Source organism: Bombyx mori, chromosome 21 (assembly GCF_030269925.1).
Source record: "Bombyx mori chromosome 21, ASM3026992v2".
Taxonomy (NCBI): Eukaryota; Metazoa; Arthropoda; class Insecta; order Lepidoptera; family Bombycidae; genus Bombyx; species Bombyx mori.
In genome coordinates this window covers 6,180,980-6,195,874 of record NC_085127.1, presented here as the reverse complement: position 1 = coordinate 6,195,874, position 14,895 = coordinate 6,180,980, and the positions used below count along the sequence as shown (strand labels likewise).

Sequence of the window (14,895 nt, the reverse complement as noted above, 5' to 3'; positions counted from 1 at the left end):
TGAGAATTTGAAAGTGTTTGTAAGTGTTTTAACTGTTCTAAGTGCTCATACAGTGTTAACTTTTAATTCGGTAGAATTTTATTTATCCCGAACCCCGTCGCGTAACAATACGCAATACTACCCATATTAATATGCAGAAATAGAATATCAGCACTTTGTCCGAACTTTCACAAATCACATTTAGGAAAAAAGCAGACCCTGATTGACGTTCGGATTCTTTTGGTGTAAAAGTAATATATTTAAAACCACGTGTCAAGGTTTGTTTGAATAAAAACATTTTAGTTTTGAATCTTATTACTTTTAAAATTGATTGATTTTCAGTTTTGTTTTGCCCTAACGTTTCCTCTTGAAATCGGTTGGACATTGTAAATTATATAATAATTTTGCTAGAACAATGTTTTTAATTCATAAATAATCCAAATCACAACATGGATTCTGCCTTGCTTCATGATTTCAAAATATTACATTTGAAGCAATTTGTGTAGCAGCTGTTACACATTTCATACCAGAACTGATCAATGTCTTACTGTGTAAATTGGCAGAATGGTGGTACCTGTACTGTGTATTGTGGGCTCAAAATACTAGTAATAATTAATTACGCAAATTTATCTTTCACTACAACACTTCTTTTTTAATACGCTTTTATTTGCTTCAGACGTATGTATGTTAGTATGTATGTTTGTAATGGAATCTTTCAACATGATTTTAACCCCCAACAAAATGTTGAAATTTGGTATACTTATTTAAGATCGATGACAATTCTATATTAAAAAAAATATTGAAAAACAATATTGAATGAAATTCAACTAAAAAATGAAAAATAAATCATAGTTTAAAAAAACTAACAAAATACGCTTTTATAGAAAATCCAACTAAAAATAGAAAATCTGTTCATAAAATACTTATAACTACTGATACCATGCACCCCACGCTTTTTTTTTTACAAAAAAATCATTTTTTCTTACACTATTTTTAATTCAAATTTATTAAAATTTGTTTTCTACTTTAGTTGGATTTTATATAAAAGCGTATTTTGTTAGTTTTTTTAAACTATTATTTATTAACGAGAACGTCATGCGCTACATAGGAATTGAGTACGTATGTCCTTATAAATCTGTCTACGAAATTTGAGCGATGACATAAAAAACAATGTATAATATACACACACGTATTAAAAGTAATAAATAGAGCAAGGTCTTAATAGGCAGGCTGCGCAGGTTGTGAAGAGGCTTGGAGTAGGCCTAAACCCTACAGCGGACGTCTTGGGCTAATTTTTATCTATATCTATTGACATATAGGTCTATAGACATCCTCTCTCCAAATACTTACAAATCTCATGCCCGAGTTATTCCGAAATTAAACTGATGCAGCGGTAACGACAATAAGTACCTTATAAAGTTAGATAAGTTAATAACTTTACACCCTGGTAACAGTACTCTACGAACTTGGCAAACAGTTCGAAGTGCTACCTAACCCATACATCGGCCCGCTGTGCTTATCGCTGGTTCTTCCAAGTGGGTCGCGATTCCGACCCGGCAGTAGATTCAATCGCGAAGCAGCTGTCCTTGAATTGTTAAGTCAATTTCGGAGGCATTCGGGTAGCTGTTATCAAGTCCCACCCCTCCTGGCTGAGCTTGTGCTCGCCCACCTGTCCTGGTGTAGCTGGAAAGGCCTCCGGGCCACAAATAAAACTACCTTCTTAAAAAAATACTTTAGTATTTTCTACGGATTTCGCGAGTAATAGACATAAAACAAACTACTTTTACAATTTTATCTCGTGTTTTTTTAATATTATTGTTATCGACGTATCGAATTCTTTACAGTTTTCATGATCAAAGTCGTCCGTGTAAAGTTTTCAAAAGGTCGAAAATAATATAATGACAATAAAAAACCCGAGACGTTTTACGTAAACATAATTTTAGCTAATTATAAAACAATTAAATACCTTTAGTCTGTACTAAACTTTAGTGCTCCTTACGCTAGTTTTGTTTACAAAATAAAACATGCACTTTCTGCAATAGATACTGCAGCTACTTTATCTTAAAGCTCTACACTTTGTAAGCTTGTAAATAAAAAAGTAAAGATCGTATCACCGTTTGAAGTTTAATCTTTTATCTGCAGCACGAGTTAGTGTTGCTCGCAGATTGTGTTAAGTTGTTTCGTTGAGCTTTAAGAGCTTTAGAAGGTGCTTATTTGAAATTGACTTTGTGTTCGGAGACTTTTGTTTATACGCTTTTTTATTTATTTATTGCGTATTCGTGTGAACGATCTCACAGCCTACGGCGTAAATTTATTACCGGAGCGCATAGACTTCACAATGTAAGTCCTGCCGCCCCCCTTGAGACATGAATTCGAAGTCTCAATTCTGACAGTATAACGGCTGTTTCACCTATCAAACCGAAACGTATTACTGCTTCACGGCAGAAATAGGCAGGGTGGTCAACCTCACCCGTGCCGGCTCGAAAGATGCTGAACCATACCGGCTCGAAAAATTCCCTACCAGTAATTACGCATTTTTTTTTTCCGGTTTCATTTTTATTAGACGATGTTATTCCTTAATCGCGGAAGTCATTCGTGAGCACGTATTCAGTATGTCGTACTTCGCATTTCGTACGTAATTAGAAATCGGTACCGCCTCCAGAATTCGATATTCTTAGAAATTTGATATTCTTAGAACTTGTTTATTCTATCTGTCAATATTTCTCAGGACTCGTCTTATAATGAACATAGTTTATGAGAAAATATAAGCGAAGAAACCTTCTAGGAAATGAGACGGCTACGATTCCACGTTCTTTTTGACATAAAGCCTTAATCATAAATGATATATCGAATCAGACATTAAAATGATTTAACTTTAATTGTTCTGAAAAACTTCACAGCTATATAAGATCGGGTAATATCAAAAATTATTTTAGATTACGGTTAAAATTTGTCATTGAAAGCTATTAAATATAATATAAAAATAAAAACTAGTCATTAACTAAAAACATAAAACGAAAAAGAACAATAGAAAAACTCGTTAAATATTTTTTACTCTGCTGTCCTGAATAATTTCTTAAATCGTATATCATTTGCAAAAAGAAGCAAGTTGCAAGCTAATGAACGACTTGTGAAAAAATATTTGATACCTCATACTTACTTCACCACTTTCGAAATATTATCTAAATAAAAATCACGTTAAGAGAAAGAAAATGTCTGTATTTTTTATTTATTTTGGTGTACAATAAAGAATAATCGTATGCTGGTTCTGGTGTATAGTGGTTTTTTTTTCAACAGTTACCTTTTCTGTAATATTTCTACACAATTTTATACAAAATGTGGATATGTCATATTGATAGATTGACTTGTAGGTTTCTTTTTCGCGGTTTTGCTATTATAAAGCGCAAACAGAAATAATTTTGTGGTTAGTACATTAACTAAAATTCCAAATTAATTTTATTTGCAAAAATATGCCGATCCTGGGATCCTATACTTTTAAACTTTTACACGTGTAGACGTTTAAATTGATTAAAAATATTCGAAAGGTCAAAATTTCTAAAAGAATGTCAATGGAGACTACGATTTGTCAAAACCTGGCAAAACAAAATGTTAAATTTTATGTTAAACTAGCTGACCTGGCAGATTTCGTATTGCCTCAATCGATAAATAAAAGACCTAAACTTTTGTATAAAACAAACTTAAAACAAACAAAAGGAATCCGTCCAACGGGGGACACATCAAAGGAAAAACAAAATTGTTATTTTTATTTAATTCCGAGCATTTTCATATTTATTTACCTTTCAAACCTTCTCTGGACTTCCACAAATCATTCAAGACCCAAAATTAGCCAAATCGGTCCAGCCGTTCTCGAGTTTCAGCGAGACTAACGAACAGCAATTCATTTATATATATAGATTTATATAGATAGATAGATAAACGTTTTTTTTTATTGCTTAGATGGGTGGACGAGCTCACAGCCCACCTGGTGTTAAGTGGTTACTGGAGCCCATAGACATCTGCAACGTAAATGCGCCACCCACCTTGAAATAAGTTCTAAGGTCTCAAGTCTATACTTGTAACTATTTACAACGGCTGCCTCACCCTTCAAACCGAAACGCATTACAGCTTCACGGCAGAAACAGGCAGGGTGGTGGTACCTACCCGTGCGGACTCACAAGAGGTCCTACCACCAGTAAAGTTATTACAGTGAAGCCTAAAAACTATCAAATACGACCACTGAAAGTCTTTTAGATCATACGACGCGACGCCTAAGAGCCTCCTTGATTAAAGGCGTTCTCACCGCCTCAAATTATACGTTTACTAATTAAATTACCGAAAGGCTTCGAGGTCGGATAATTAGCGTGCGCAAACTCCTACAGGATAACCTATTAAATGTTCGTGTAAATTAATTCTAAGAATCTAAGACAATAGACGTCTATAAATCCGCGCACAGAGTCGTGTACGTGTAATGAAAATTTCCAAAATGGTATGACGCTTTTGTTTGGTACGATGTTTTAATTATTGCTCCCGATTTTAGATATGTTTATTAAGAGTGTGATTACAAATTCCAATTTCTTCTTATAGAAAGGAATAGCTTTAGATAATTAGCTCGAACTAGTGGCTCGTCTGGTGTTAAGTCGTCAATGTAGCTCATAAGCCATACGCCATAAACCACTTACGTGTTGACGTGCTGTTATTAACATTACAATACGTAAAAGTGATTAGTAAATTAAATTAATACTATTACGCCGGTAAGAGTAACGCCATCTATCGCCGAATAGCCGAACGAATATCGAAGGATCTAGCAGCATCTAGAACGCTCGAGAAGTACAACACCGTCTATTGTCAGATACACATGCGGAAACACACAATGCTCGAATTATGTGGAATATTCTCGATAATTCTAAGGATGTGGTATCGGTTATAAAAGTGTTGCAGATGTTTGGACGCAGTCAGTTAGTAATCGGAACTACTCGAAGCGAAACAGCGAACACTTGAAACGGAAGAAGCGAATTGAGAATTTGAAAGTGTTTGTAAGTGTTTTAAGTGCTCATACAGTGTTAACTTGTAATTCGGTAGAATTTTTATTTATCCCAATCCCCAGCCCGTAACAATACGTAATACTTTGTCGTCGTAAAATTTTTGTCGTCGTCGTGGCCTAACGGATAAGACGTCCGGTGCATTCGTATTGAGCGATGCACCTGTGTTCGAATCCCGCAGGCGGGTACCAATTTTTCTAATGAAATACGTACTCAACAAATGTTCACGATTGATTTCCACGGTGAAGGAATAACATCGTGTAATAAAAATGAAACCCGCAAAATTATAATTTGCGTAATTACTGGTGGTAGGACCTCTTGTGAGTCCGCACGGGTAGGTACCACCACCCTGCCTATTTCTGCCGTGAAGCAGTAATGCGTTTCGGTTTGAAGGGTGGGGCAGCCGTTGTAACTATAATTGAGACCCTTAGAACTTATATCTCAAGATGGGTGGCGCATTTACGTTGTAGATGTCTATGGGCTCCAGTAACCACTTAACACCAGGTGGGCTGTGAGCTCGTCCACTCAGCTAAGCAAAAAAAAAAAAAAAAAACTGGTATTTAGAAATAGAATGTCAGCACTTTGTCAGAACTTTCACAAATCACGCTTATGAAAAAAGCAGACCCAGTTTTGCCCTAACGTTTCCTCTTGAAATCGGTTGGACATTGTAAATTATATAATGATTTTGCTAGAACAATATTTTTAATTCATAAATAATCCAAATCACAACATGGACTCTGCCTTGCCACATGATTTCAAAATATTACATTTGAAGCAATTTGTGTAACAGCTGTTCCACATTTCATACCAGAACTGATCACTGTCTTACTGTGTAAATTGGCAGAATGGTGGTACCTGTACTGTGTATTGTGGGCTCAAAATACTAGTAACAATTAATTACGCAAATTTATCTTTCACTACAACACTTCTTTTTTAATACGCTTTTATTTGCTTCAGACGTATGTATGTTAGTATGTATGTTTGTAATGGAATCTTTCAACATGATTTTAACCCCCAACAAAATGTCGAAATTTGGTAAACTTATTTAAGACCGATGACAATTCAATATTAAAAAAAAATTGAAAAACAATATTGAAATTCAACTAAAAAATGAAAAATAAATAATAGTTTAAAAAACTAACAAAATAGGCTTTTATAGAAAATCCAACTAAAAATAGAAAATCTGTTCATAAAATACTTATAACTACTGATACCATGCACCCCACGCTTTTTTTTTACAAAAAAATCATTTTTTCTAACACTATTTTTAATTCAAATTTATTAAAATTTGTTTTCTACTTTAATTGGATTTTATATAAAAGCGTATTTTGTTAGTTTTTTTAAACTATTATTTATTAACGAGAACGTCATGCGCTACATAGGAATTGAGTACGTATGTCCTTATAAATCTGTCTACGAAATTTGAGCGATGACATAAAAAACAATGTATAATATACACACACGTATTAAAAGTAATAAATAGAGCAAGGTCTTAATAGGCAGGCTGCGCAGGTTGTGAAGAGGCTTGGAGTAGGCCTAAACCCTACAGCGGACGTCTTGGGCTAATTTTTATCTATATCTATAGACATATAGGGCTATAGACATCCTGTCTCCAAATACTTACAAATCTCATGCCCGAGTTGTTCCGAAATTAAAGTGATGCAGCGGTAACGACAATAAGTACCTTATATAGTTAGATAAGTAAATAACTTTAGACCCTGGTAACAGTACTCTATGAACTTGGCAAACAGTTGCAACCTAACTCATACATCGGCCCGCTGAGCTTATCGCTGGTTCTTCCAAGTGGGTCGCGATTCCGACCCGGCAGTAGATTCAATCGCGAAGCAGCTGTCCTTGAATTGTTAAGTCCATTTCGGAGGCATTCGGGTAGCTGTTATCAAGTCCCACCCCTCCTGGCTGAGCTTGTGCTCGCCCACCTGTCCTGGTGTAGCTGGAAAGGCCTCCGGGCCACAAATAAAACTACCTTCTTAAAAAAATACTTTAGTATTTTCTACGGATTTCGCGAGTAATAGACATAAAACAAACCACTTTTACAATTTTATCTCGTGTTTTTTTAATATTATTGTTATCGACGTATCGAATTCTTTACAGTTTTCATGATCAAGGTCGTCCGTGTAAAGTTTTCAAAAGGTCGGAAATAAAATAATGACAATAAAGAACCCAAGGCGTTTTACGTAAACATAATTTTAGCTAATTATAAAACAATCAAATGCCTTAGGTCCGTACTAAGCTCTAGTGCTCCTTACGCTAGTTTTGTTTACAAAATAAAACATGCACTTTTTGCAATAGATACTGCAGCTACTTTATCTTAAAGCTCTACACTTTGTAAACTTGTAAATAAAAAAGTAAAGATCGTATCACCGTTTGAAGTTTAATCTTTTATCTGCAGCACGAGTTAGTGTTGCTCGCAGATTGTGTTAAGTTGTTTCGTTGAGCTTTAAAGGCTTTAGAAGGTGCTTATTTGAAATTGACTTTGTGTTCGGAGACTTTTGTTTATACGCTTTTTTATTTATTTATTGCGTATTCGTGTGAACGAGCTCACAGCCTACGGCGTAAATTTATTACCGGAGCGCATAGATTTCACAATGTAAATCCTGTCACCTCCCCTTAAATTCGAAATCTCAGTTCTTACAGTATAACGGCTGTTTCACCTATCAAACCGAAACGTATTACTGCTTCACCGCAGAAATAGGCAGGGTGCTGAACCATACCGGCTCGAAAAAATCCCTACCACTAATTACGCAAATATATTTTTCTCCGGTTCCATTTTTATAGACGATCTTATTCCTTAATCGTGGAAGTCACTCGTGAGCACGTATTCAGTATGTCGTACTTCGCATTTCGTATGTAATTAGAAATTGGTACCGCCTTCAGAATTCGATATTCTTAGAAATTTGATATTCTTAGAACTTGTTTATTCTATCTGTCAATATTTCTCAGGACTCGTGTTATGATGAGCATAGTTTATGAGAAAATATAAGCGAAGAAACCTTCTTGGAAATAAGACGGCTACGATTCCACGTTCTTTTTGACATAAAGTAGCTAGCTGGCTTAATCATAAATGATATATCGAATCAGACATTAAAATTATTTAACTTTAATTGTTCTGAAAAACTTCACAGTTGTATAAGATTCTCTGGTAATATCGAAAATTATTTTAGATTACGGTTAAAATTTGTCATTGAAAGCGATTAAATGTTAATTTTAATAAAAACTAGTCATTAACTAAAAACATAAAACGAAAAAGAACAATAGAAAAATTCGTTAAATATTTTTTACTCTGCTGTCCTGAATAATTTCTAAAATCGTATATCATTTGCGAAAAGGAGCAAGTTGCAAGCTAATGAACGACTTGTGAAAAAATATTTGATACCTCATACTTACTTCACCACTTTCGAAATATTATCTAAATAAAAATCACGTTAAGAGAAAGAAAATGTCTGTATTTTTGAAGTGAAACTTCTTTAGGCGCATGAGGGTAAAATTTTTACAGAACGTCACACAGGTATGCAACGGAAGTGACATCAAACTACTATTGAAATGAAGTACTTGTCAAATGTCAGTAGTAGTAGTTGTTGTATTTTTCCAACTGGAAAGGCAAATGTATCGTACCATACGGCCTAATATTTTATAATTTTTTTGTGAAAAATGTTAATAGGAATTGAAATGAAATAAAAAGAATTTGGAACATTAATCAAATAGCATGAAATTAAATTAGTCAATTCAATTGGCAAAATATTAGTCATTTACAATTTAGAAATCTAAACATACATAATGTGACTGTCAACACTGAGGTTTGAGATTGACATTTGACAGACTTTTGGCGGGAACATATCTTCCTTTTTCCCTTCCTCTAAGTCTCGGATATCTAAAGTTTTAGATTTGTATAAATATAAGCAAGACTTATAAATTAGTTCGCCAAAAAAGTTTCACTTCTGACATGTGTACTTTGTACGCACGCACTTTTTTATTTATTTTGGTGTACAATAAAGAATAATCGTATGCTGGTTCTGGTGTATAGTGGTTTTTTTTTCAACAGTTACCTTATCCATAATATTTCTACACAATTTTATACAAAATGTGGATATGTCATATTGATAGATTGACTTGTGGGCTTCTTTTTCGCGGTTTTGCTTTTATAAAGCGCAAACAGAAATAATTTACTGGTTAGTACATTAACTGAAATTCCAAATTAATTTTAAATGCAAAAATATGCCGATCCTGGGATCCTATACTTTTAAACTTTTTACACGTGTAGACGTTTAAATTGATTTAAAATATTCGAAAGGTCAAAATTTCTAAAAGAATGTCAATGGAGACCACGATTTGTCAAAACCTGGCAAAATAACATGTTAAATTTTATGCAAAACTAGCTGACCCGGCAGATTTCGTATTGCCTCAATCGATAAATAAAATACCTAAACTTTTGTATAAAACAAACTTAAAACAAACAAAAAGAATCCGTCCGACGGGGACACACCAAAGGAAAAACAAAATTATTATTTTTATTTAATTCCGAGCATTTTCATATTTATTTACCTTTCAAACCTTCTCTGGACTTCCACAAATCATTCATGACCAAAATTAGCCAAATCGGTCCAGCCGTTCTCGAGTTTTAGCGAGACTAACGAACAGCAATTCATTTATATATATAGATTTATATAGATAGATAGATAAACGTTTTTTTTTATTGCTTAGATGGGTGGACGAGCTCACAGCCCACCTGGTGTTAAGTGGTTACTGGAGCCCATAGACATCTACAACGTAAATGCGCCACCCACCTTGAGATAAGTTCTAAGGTCTCAAGTCTATACTTGTAACTATTTACAACGGCTGCCTCACCCTTCAAACCGAAACGCATTACAGCTTCACGGCAGAAACAGGCAGGGTGGTGGTACCTACCCGTGCGGACTCACAAGCGGTCCTACCACCAGTAAAGTTATTACAGTGAAGCCTAAAAACTATCAAATACGACCACTGAAAGTCTTTTAGATCATACGACGCGACGCCTAAGAGCCTCCTTGATTAAAGGCGTTCTCACCGCCTCAAATTATACGTTTACTAATTAAATTACCGAAAGGCTTCGAGGTCGGATAATTAGCGTGCGCAAACTCCTACAGGATAACCTATTAAATGTTCGTGTAAATTAATTCTAAGAATCTAAGACAATAGACGTCTATAAATCCGCGCACAGAGTCGTGTACGTGTAATGAAAATTTCCAAAATGGTATGACGCTTTTGTTTGGTTCGATGTTTTAATTATAACTCCCGATTTTAGATATGTTTGTTAAGAGTGTGATTACAAATTCCAATTTCTTCTTATAGAAAGGAATAGCTTTAGATAATTAGCTTGAACTAGCGGTTCATCTGGTGTTAAGTCGTCAACGTAGCTCATAAGCTTACACCATAAGCCACTTATGTGTTGACCTAATTCTAGTGCTGTTATTATTATTTTGCATTTTTTTATTGCCGTATAGGCAGACGAGCATACGGCCCACCTGATGGTGAGTGGTTACCGTCGCTCATTGACGTCAGCAATGCTAGGAACAGAGCCAAGCCGCTGCATATAGCTGTGTAATATGTACGACCTAAAATTTTTGGTGTTAAATTTTTTTTTTGTCATTTTATGTTTATTTATCACTATTGCCAACTATCAGGGGATTTTATCTCGCTGTAGTCGAATCAATACGACACGAAAACGTCACGTTCAAATTCTGTAATAAAATAGCCTTGTGGTATATTCGTTTCCTAGTAAGTAACAAGTATTCGCAAAATGTAACCGAACATAAATGATGCAAATGATATATGTGGGCGAACAAAGACCCAATATTCTGGGTGATTCCTTGGAGCACGTCCGACAGCAATTCATATTTCATTTGGAGAGCTCAGACGAAAGGGAAAGGAAGCAAGGGAAAGGAAACTAGGGACGGCCCTCTTGTACGAAAGGACTTGTCACGGTGACTCCAGATGTGTTCGGATCTGGATCTTAAGAGATATCAATATTTTAATTAAGCCATTAATAAGATCAAGAATTATTTTTGCTCATAAATACTTACAGTGATTAATAGATATTTTGTAGCGTTCCGTTTTCTTTTCGTTGTCTGATTAAAAATAATTGATTTATAAATTGATAAAATTTTCCGAAATTAGACAATTAATTTTATTTACTGAAATTGGCTCAATAATAGTGAAGAATTTGGTAAATTTGCTTGAATGAAGTCGTGCTTCGACTCATCTGACTATTATCGTTGTCAGACGAAGGAACAATGTGGCTTAGGTCTAATAAAGTATACAATAATAGTAAAACATTGTGAAGGTGGGCTCATTACAAAAGTAGCACGGTGAAATCTGGAAACATTGAACAATGTAGAACTATGAATACTGTGATAGAGTACAATAAAAGAATAGAATGAACAAAATACTGACTTTATTATTTTGCTATAAAATGAGTAGATGAAGCCAAAGCAAATGGTTTCTTTGGCCTTTGAAATCAAAATTTTGTATAGATCATTAAGCATTTGATAGTCTAATGCTACTATTCTGAGTAACAAAAAGGTAAGACAGGTTATGTTATAAGCTACTAGATGTAATAGTAAATAGAAAGTGAATACTAACATCACATTTGTACGTAAGATGGATGGGAACGTTTCGAACAAGTTCAAAAGACTTCTTCGTCGAAGGAATACGCTGAGTTATGTATGATGTACATATACCTATTGAACTAGACATCATATTATAGTTCCAATATTCTCAATTCACAGTAACCTATATCTTTCAATGCCCTCTTCAAACAATGGTATTCAAATCTACCATTTCATATTACTCGTACTATTGTACAATATTGACAATCGCATACAAGTATCATAATAATAATACATACATATAAACTCCCACAATTCGAAGCGATACCATTGATGGTATACCATGATTGATTTCTTTTATTTGCATGGGTACAAACATCCACATTATTTAGCCAATTTTATGGAAATTGAATAGTTTTATTTTTTTGTAAGTGCCCAACTTGTTTCGTCACTTTTCTTCGTTTCGCATTACCTAAAATTATCTAAAAAGTCCATTTGTCGCAAGCGACGGGTTTGACGAGAACGATGACCGGTTAATTACAAATAAAAATTTCGCGTATTAAGCGAAATGTCGTTTACACTAAATAACCTTTCTCCCCTCGATATATAATAATATAGCGGTTTGAATAGTGGACAAATTACAACCACAGATCTCAAGGATTTCTTTCAAAAAAATGTCCTAACCAACGACGAATTTCACGATAAGCCCTGTTTAATTACAATTACGAATGAAACCAACATATTAATGGTCCAATAACGGACAAACGAATTAATATAAGACGGATACTAAATCACTCGGTGGCATTTGAGCACGAACGCTAGATATATGTAATACGTTGCGAACATTTATCCAAGCGTTTCCAATATTGTAAGGGAAGACAAACGTCTACAGAAACATTCTAGTCCTATAACATCGGTTGAGGATAATTAATTTATGTTCTACATGTTAGTAATGAAAGGCTTTTTGTGAATGTTTTTTATCGGAATTCTTGCAATTTATATTATAATGTATAATATTTCACGTAGCACGTTCAAACGAAATTCACGGAATAGTAATGAAGTCCTAAAATATGAAATTGTTTTTTTACGAAGCAGCTCCGAGAGTTTATAAAAAAAATTAGGAAATTTTATTTACCGCTGTTTTATCTATACATATAAATAAGGTTGGAGTGTCTGTTTGTGCATGCATATGAGTACGGTACATACACCAAAATAACATTTTTTAAAAATTTTGTCTGTCTGTCTGTCTGTTTGCTCCGGCTAATCTCTGGAACGGCTGGATAGATTTTGACGGGACTTTCATTGACAGGTAGCTAATGATATAAGGAGTAACTTAGGCTACTTTATACGCAGTATGACAATAACCGCGGGTAATATCGCGGAACTCAACTATCAATAATAAAATTTAATGTTTCCGAAGCGAAGCGAGGGCGGGTCGCTAGTTAGAATTAAGAGATGAAAAGCATAGTATTGCTTATGATCCGAACACCAAATCCGGTCTGATTTAATTTTAATAAAAACATTTATTATATAGAGTCAATGTGTACATGACTAATTGCTAATTTTATTTACATTGTATAGGTATTGTGATACATGTACCTGCATGGGCAATACCTAGTATTGACGACGTCTTTGGGCGTACTTCCTTCGACAATACTTAAACTAAAATTGGAAAGATACGGAGAAGATTAGCATGCGCAATGATGACACGCAAAATCGTGAAGCGTTCCACATTATTTTTTCCTCTTCCGCCCAGTCTTGGCCTCCAGGTTGCCGGTCAGAACTATCAAGCTGCTGCGGCCTGACATCACCTTATCCCGTGAACTTTGTGGGAGAGGTTACAGGTCCAGCAGAACTTGTCTCTCCACACGATAGTCGGGACGTCGTTTCTGACGTAACGTCCGGGATCTGGAAGTCGCTGAGTTAGTTGTTGGTGGAGCCCACGAGCACATACAAAACATATTTAGATCCCTTGCACTCGAATGGTACATGACGACGAGCATCAGGACCACAAAATCATCTTCCGTTTAAAAAATAACCAAAATAACTACTGTGAGTATATATTCTTCTATATTGTCTTTCGTAAGTACCATGGATACTAAGAAAATAATTTGGCCACATTATCCTACTGTCACATTAATGTATAAACTAAAAACAAATAAACTTTTTGTAAAATTTTTAGTATATTTGTATATAATTATACATGGAGGTCCCAGAAAGGAACCCAAAATAAAAATAAAAAAAAGTTCTCAGGTAGTACCCAAATTACGTATTTTAAAAAAAAGTTGATATTTTCCATACTGCTATGCGTTTCTGGAATATACAACAGCCACAAATAAATGAAATCCATAGGCTTTTTGGTGTTATAATATTCTACATGGACTATACTAAGGAATATGCAGGAAATTGTATGAGTAGCTAGTGTATTTTTTTATAAAAGTTAATCTGAACTTAAATTTTAATCATAAAGTTTGGTATTTTTTCTTTATTTTTAATTCGGGTACTACCTAAGAAATATTTTTGTTTTTTTTTTTTTTTGAGTCCCCAATAGCTCTACTATGAGGTGTTTCAGGATTATCCATTCTTTGTGGGTCATCCTGTATATCGACGCTTGAAAGGCAAACGTGACTAAGCGACAATTCGTGAACTTTACAGTAGACTAATTTAAAGTTGAAATACCTGAAAAAAAATCTATTTTAACGAATCCAGCTATAGTAAAATCTAGCTAGTAGCTGTACGATTGAAATGATTTTAATAGACTTAGAAATTTATTTATTTTGCGCATCGAATATGGTTATTGCCTATCATTTATGTACAAATCAGTTATTGTCGCTTAGTCACTTTTGCCTATCAAGCGTCGATATATTTTTTTGTATTTATACCAAAATAAAATTACATTCCCATTTTAATAAGAACCAGTTCATTTTATGTACCGTTGTTGTTTACATTTAATAGTACGAATTCGCATCGTTCATTTCAACGAACAATCGTAATATTTCACAAAAAAATATTTGTAAGCAACTATACACGCGAGCAAAAGTTTGGAATCACTTACTTGAAATTGGTTCCGCGCGATCTTGCTTACTAAAAAAATTTTTAATTATCATAAAAATGACATCATTTTAAAGGTTCAACTCTTAACTTTAAACTGATACTGAATTCATTAAAATCAAGTCAGTATTTAAGAAGCTATCCCGGATTAAGTGAAGGAGGTAGGAAAACAAGGAAATATGAAAAAATAATGAATGAATAAAACAACAAAAATTAATTCATAT

General features: G+C 34.3%; 1 pseudogene; it reads left to right on the top strand.

The window, feature by feature from the left end:
- Positions 1–13,258: 13,258 nt before the first annotated feature.
- On the top strand, positions 13,259–13,358 carry LOC119630156 (U6 spliceosomal RNA; annotated as a pseudogene).
- The last annotated feature ends 1,537 nt before the right edge of the window (positions 13,359–14,895 follow it).